General features: G+C 48.9%; 1 pseudogene; it reads right to left on the bottom strand.

Moving 5' to 3' along the window:
* Positions 1–331: 331 nt before the first annotated feature.
* LOC108523801 (zinc finger protein 532-like) lies at positions 332–6394 on the bottom strand (annotated as a pseudogene).
* Positions 6395–6809: the final 415 nt, after the last annotated feature.

Here is a 6809-nt window from a genome sequence, read left to right as displayed (position 1 = left end):
CCCTGTTACTAAGAACACTGTTTTAAAGAAACGGTACAAAAAGAAAAATTCTAACCCAAAGCAACTCAGATGGTTTTCCACTAAATACTGACATAAACATGTAACAAATAGTATAAAAAGTTATTCATTTAAATATATACAAACTCTTTTAAACTCAAATACTGTTTTAATACTTACCGAGGATATATACCACGAGCTGAAGGAAGGTACGTTGAAAGAGACTATGTTGCAACATATACCGTTAACTCTATTATACTGCAAACTTTTTGTAACAAAAATGTCTTTTTTATTCCAATGTGGACAGGGATTTTTCCCCATGGAGCATCTGTGGCTATTTCTCAGCTGAGCTCATCCTTTTGGATTTGATGAAGGCCATGCCGTGTGTCCGCATGTTGACTATTTAAGGCAGCTTCAGTTTCAAAGGTTTTTGAGCACACTTTGCACTTTCTGTCTGACATGGTGCCATCGGGGGATTCTTCCTCATGGCTGGGTTTGTTCTCCTGTTAGTTATCATCCCCAGCCCCATTTTGCTTGGACACTGGCTGAGGTTCCCTTAACCTGTGTACTATGAAGAAGTGCCTGGACAGAGAGATGTGACACGTGTAGCAGAGACTACACTTCCGGCACTGGTAGGAAGAACCATCCGATTTGTGCTGAGAGATGTGTTCATGGAACTGCAGCAGGTTTTCAGTGGAGAAGCTGTTTGGACTAATGGAGGCAAGATGGTGCACTTCCGGGTTCTTCATCACCAACTTTTCCCGCGTCCACGAAAATGCAGCCGGCGCCCAGGAAGGTGCAGACCAACCGGGCATGCGCCAGGTGACATCAATCCGAAGAGACCAAGATTTACCTGGTCGCACCTACCGAACGCCCCCCGACACGCCCGTGCCCGGCCTATTGCCCTTCCACTCCTAGAAAAGCCGCTCCCGGCAGACGCCCCGTGGGGACTGTAGGAACTCCGTCCGAGGGCTCCACCGCGCGACTCTCTTGGCCTCCTTTGCCGGAGGCTGACAGACCTCTCCCTACCCACCTACTTCCCTGAAGCTGGGTGACCAAAGAATAAATTTGCAGTTTTGCTCCTACCCTTGCCTACTCACTGGTTCTTTTGTGCCCACTCTGGTGGTCTTAGAAAAAACAAATCAGAAGCCACACAGGGCACACTTGTGGACCTTAAAAACATAGATTTTCAGCTTTTTTGGTGGTTGAATGATTGCTCCTCTGGGAGGCCTGAACTCCAGAACCAGCTTTTTCAGCTTCCACTTGGGACTGGGGACCTTGGTGTCTTCTTTTATTTCTGCTTCCTCTTCATTGGTGGCGTCTCATTTCTTTCAGGTCAGGGTCCTTGATGCCATGCTTCAGCTGGACGTGCTTCTTCCGCATCAACCGGTTGGCAAAGGTACGTCTGGAGTCTGGGCAGTGTGAGCAGACATACACCTTTCCTGATGCCTTTGTGCGTTGATCCGGTTGTGCCGGCACAGGCTGTGGAGATGAGCTGAAAGGCTTGTCACACTGGTGGCAGGGGTGCTTCTTCACTTGCTTCCCATGCTCCTTCCTCACGTGGGATATGTACACATCTCTCTGCGTGAACAGGCGGTCACACTCCCAACACGTCCACCCAGGACTGGCCACTTTCTTGGTTTCCATCGAATTTTCACAAGAGATGGAGATTTTTTTTCCAATTTCTCTTTCCCAGTCATGGATTTCGTGTCCTCTTTGTTCTGATTTGCTGAATTTTGAGTTGCAGGCTTAATGCTCAAAGGCAAGTTTAAACCCAAATTTGGAGGCCCTTCAATACTTTTCAATGTGCCATGCATAGACTTGATATGGTCCATCATAAGTTGCTTCTATGCATATAAAAGAGAACAGTCTGGACACTTGAAAACAGATGACTTCTGGTTTTCAATGTGTTGGTCAAAGTGGCGATACAGCAGGGTTTGCAGGGTGAACACAGTGTCGCACATGGAACACTTACATATTATTTTGGTTCTCCTATCTTGATGCCACGATGCTGAAGGTAGGCGTGGGAATGTGTGCTTGGGGCAGACTTAAACGCCATTGGACAAATAGGACACTTGTAGAAGACTTCACAGTGAGAACCTTGAATGCGAGACTTCAGAGCAGCCACATCAGAGTACACAACATTGCAATGCACACATCGAAAACCAACTCTTCCTGTGTAGTGCAGACAGTTCTCAGTGACATGGGTCTGGAAATGCACAGAACTGCAGAAGGCACCTGCACTCAGGGCAGGTGTAGGGAGATTTGTGCTGACGGATTCTCTGGTGTGATACATAAGGGCACCGGATTGGAAGCAGCATCTGGCAGATGGTGCAAGTCTTTTGTCCACTTGGATCTGCAGCCTGCTGGAAATGTGTAGCCAGTGATGTCTCGTCCTAGAAGACTTCATTACACTCCAAACATTGTAGACTATGTCTACACAGTTTGGAGGGGCCTTCAACTAGAGGCATGGCTGGGGTGATGGAAGTGCTTGAAGGAGCCGATATGACTGTCCCAGTTATGCCAGACTGAATTTTGTGAGAGTGTGTGTGCCGGCTCCCACAGGGCTCTAAAGAGTGGAAGTTGAAGTGGAAGTATTGCTTGATGGAGAAACTATCATTTGATCTGCTGGGACTGGCTTTAAAATTAAGTGGGAACGTTGCATTACCATCCCTTTCTCCTTATGCCCATGGGCATGGGAAGGGAGGCTGCATTTGTTGTAAAAAACGAGGTTCTTTGTACAATGGTTGCACGTTACTTCGATGCGCATGCTCCGTCTATCGGAGTGCTGAGTCAGACTCTTTTCAAGTGCAAAGGAGTCCCCACACTCCAAGCACTTGTACCCACGTGTCGGTAATGTGATCCCTGCATTGGCGGAAGGACTGAGGTTTGGGATGTAAACAGGGGCTGGATTGACACTGCTCAGCACCTTGTTGAAAGCTTCCATCACAGAACTCTGCAAGGACGACATCACCTGGACTTGAGACACATTTTGGGGGGTTGAGAGGCTGCTGAGTTGATTATTGCCTGCTTTATTTGTTGCTGAGGTTTGGTTAGCACTTGGTNCCTTGATGCCATGCTTCAGCTGGACGTGCTTCTTCCGCATCAACCGGTTGGCAAAGGTACGTCTGGAGTCTGGGCAGTGTGAGCAGACATACACTTTCCTGATGCCTTTGTGCGTGATCCGGTTGTGCCGGCACAGGCTGTGGGATGAGCTGAAAGGCTTGTCACACTGGTGGCAGGGGTGCTTCTTCACTTGCTTCCCATGCTCCTTCCTCACGTGGGATATGTACACATCTCTCTGCGTGAACAGGCGGTCACACTCCCAACACGTCCACCCAGGACTGGCCACTTTCTTGGTTTCCATCGAATTTTTCACAAGAGATGGAGATTTTTTTTCCAATTTCTCTTTCCCAGTCATGGATTTCGTGTCCTCTTTGTTCTGATTTGCTGAATTTTGAGTTGCAGGCTTAATGCTCAAAGGCAAGTTTAAACCCAAATTTGGAGGCCCTTCAATACTTTTCAATGTGCCATGCATAGACTTGATATGGTCCATCATAAGTTGCTTCTATGCATATAAAAGAGAACAGTCTGGACACTTGAAAACAGATGACTTCTGGTTTTCAATGTGTTGGTCAAAGTGGCGATACAGCAGGGTTTGCAGGGTGAACACAGTGTCGCACATGGAACACTTACATATTATTTTTGGTTCTCCTATCTTGATGCCACGATGCTGAAGGTAGGCGTGGGAATGTGTGCTTGGGGCAGACTTAAACGCCATTGGACAAATAGGACACTTGTAGAAGACTTCACAGTGAGAACCTTGAATGCGAGACTTCAGAGCAGCCACATCAGAGTACACAACATTGCAATGCACACATCGAAAACCAACTCTTCCTGTGTAGTGCAGACAGTTCTCAGTGACATGGGTCTGGAAATGCACAGAACTGCAGAAGGCACCTGCACTCAGGGCAGGTGTAGGGAGATTTGTGCTGACGGATTCTCTGGTGTGATACATAAGGGCACCGGATTGGAAGCAGCATCTGGCAGATGGTGCAAGTCTTTTGTCCACTTGGATCTGCAGCCTGCTGGAAATGTGTAGCCAGTGATGTCTCGTCCTAGAAGACTTCATTACACTCCAAACATTGTAGACTATGTCTACACAGTTTGGAGGGGCCTTCAACTAGAGGCATGGCTGGGGTGATGGAAGTGCTTGAAGGAGCCGATATGACTGTCCCAGTTATGCCAGACTGAATTTTTGTGAGAGTGTGTGTGCCGGCTCCCACAGGGCTCTAAAGAGTGGAAGTTGAAGTGGAAGTATTGCTTGATGGAGAAACTATCATTTGATCTGCTGGGACTGGCTTTAAAATTAAGTGGGAACGTTGCATTACCATCCCTTTCTCCTTATGCCCATGGGCATGGGAAGGGAGGCTGCATTTGTTGTAAAAAACGAGGTTCTTTGTACAATGGTTGCACGTTACTTCGATGCGCATGCTCCGTCTATCGGAGTGCTGAGTCAGACTCTTTTCAAGTGCAAAGGAGTCCCCACACTCCAAGCACTTGTACCCACGTGTCGGTAATGTGATCCCTGCATTGGCGGAAGGACTGAGGTTTGGGATGTAAACAGGGGCTGGATTGACACTGCTCAGCACCTTGTTGAAAGCTTCCATCACAGAACTCTGCAAGGACGACATCACCTGGACTTGAGACACATTTTTGGGGGGTTGAGAGGCTGCTGAGTTGATTATTGCCTGCTTTATTTGTTGCTGAGGTTTGGTTAGCACTTGGTGGAGTTCAGAGGTGGCCTGGGCACCCTGAGGCAAAAGGTTAAGGTTGGCAAGGTGCACAGTCTTTGGCACGAGTTTGGCGTTGGCCAGGCTGGATGCCAGCACCATGACAGTTTACTGCTGGATGGCATTGGCGGCTTTAATGATGGCACTGCTGGTGCTCAGGACAGAGGCAGCAGATATGACCCTGACTTTCACCGTGGTGTTGTTAGCGAGCTTCAAATTAATGACTTGGGATTCTACCGTCTTCACAGTGGACACTGGGAGGAAAACAGCAGCCACAGGCTTGATTGTGACCTGTTTGGGGGTGAGCTCTGCAGGGGAAACTGACCACGTGGTCATGACCACGGACTGGAGAGGCACCCTGCGGGGAGAGGAAAAGACAGCGACAGATGCTAGAGACGAAAGAATGGATGTCACAGAGGCTATCGGGGACTCCATCTGCTCGGAAGGTTTCTTCCCAGAGTCAAGATCCACTTCTGGCAATACCCTGGTCACTGTCGTCTTGATTTCCCCAGAAGATGTCTTAATGGTTTTTATGCGAACTTTGGGGATTGCTGGTGTGGACCTTGCAGGAGAGGACGGGGAGCCCTTGCTGCTGTTCTCACTTGAGATGCTTCTGGGACTATCCAGTTGCTTTAGGGGTGGTTTTTTTTTTTTTTTTTTTTTTGGTCCACTCGATGAGATTCTGGGATTCAGGAGACTTGTCGGCTGCTCTCCGACTGTCGTTTACTTCTTTTGGTAACAGGGAGGATTCCCTCAAATTGGCCACTGGTTCTTTGCAGGAGTCTGAAGCCGCCTTTTTAGGGCTGAGAGTTGCGATGGCAGCAATGCAGGATGACTTTGTCTTCATGGCACAACACCAGGGAGGCCGGTGTCATTCTTGTTGGAGCTCGGCTTCCCATCCAGGACTCTGTTTTCCAGCATTCTTTCAATTTATCCTCTGCTTTTCTGACTTTAAAAGGTTCATAAACACTCAGCTTTATAGATTTGGCTTCTGCTTCTCTCTTAACAACTTTGTTTTTCTCCATATTGCCTGATGTAGAGAGCCCCGTTTTGCTGGAGTTTTCCCCTCCAAGTGCCTTCAGCGTATCGTAGCCCTGCCGGGGAGCCGACCCTGTCAACACGTTGGACCTGCAGCTTAACACGTCCTCCTTGTCAGGGGGTCATCCACCTCCGTCTTCTCATCGTCATCAAACTCTTCAGCACTGAAGATCGGGCTAAACTGACTGAACGTCAAGTCTTTCAGAGTCACCTTAGGGGCAGGCACGTCTCCTTTCAAGGACTTCACTCCATCTTTACTGTGACTGTCGAGGGAGGACGCTGTGAGAAATCCATTATGTAGGCCATCGCCAGTGGGGTTATGGCCGTCTTTCTCCCTGCCCTCGACCAAGTGGATGTTCCCAACATTCTTGATGATAACACTGACACCCACGTCGGAAGATGATGGTGCGTGGGAGTCATCGTCTCCCTGAGCGTTCTGCTTCATGCGGCTTTTCATGGTCATTGTGTCCAGACTCAGTAGCTGCTTTAGGATCGACCGTATCTGGGATGTCAAATGCTGCCAGGAGGTCATCAAAGTCTGGGGTCTTCATATGCCTCAGGGTCATGAATTTGAGCAGATGTTCTTGTGAACCCTGACCTTTTGGAAAGACTTTAGACCAATGTTCAGTTACTGTCACACGGCTGCATTCTCAACAAATAGGAAAGGGTTAAAAGTAGCCCCAGTCAACAGGCCTTTTGGCCTTCATAATAGTCAGAAGCATCCCCAACATCCTTTAGTAGCGTCTGAAAGAAAAACCACAAAACAGAACATACCCCTTTCCCGGGGTTGGCCTTCGCAGCGGTCAAGCCCGGGCGTCTGGGCCGCAGCTCCTACGACCTTTGTTGAGTGCAGCGCCGCTGGCGGCTACTGCTGTGGCTGCTGCTGCTGTCGTCCGAGCGGCGGCGGCGGCGGCGGCAGGAGTGGCTTCCATGTTACGGGCGTGTCATCTGCGTTCCTGCTGCCGGGGTCTGTGTGTGCGT

This window comes from Rhinopithecus bieti, unplaced genomic scaffold (assembly GCF_001698545.2).
Source record: "Rhinopithecus bieti isolate Rb0 unplaced genomic scaffold, ASM169854v2 scaffold_75975, whole genome shotgun sequence".
NCBI classification, from domain to species: domain Eukaryota; kingdom Metazoa; phylum Chordata; class Mammalia; order Primates; family Cercopithecidae; genus Rhinopithecus; species Rhinopithecus bieti.
Note: the sequence above shows the minus strand (reverse complement) of the source record. Positions and strands in the feature narration are given on the sequence as shown.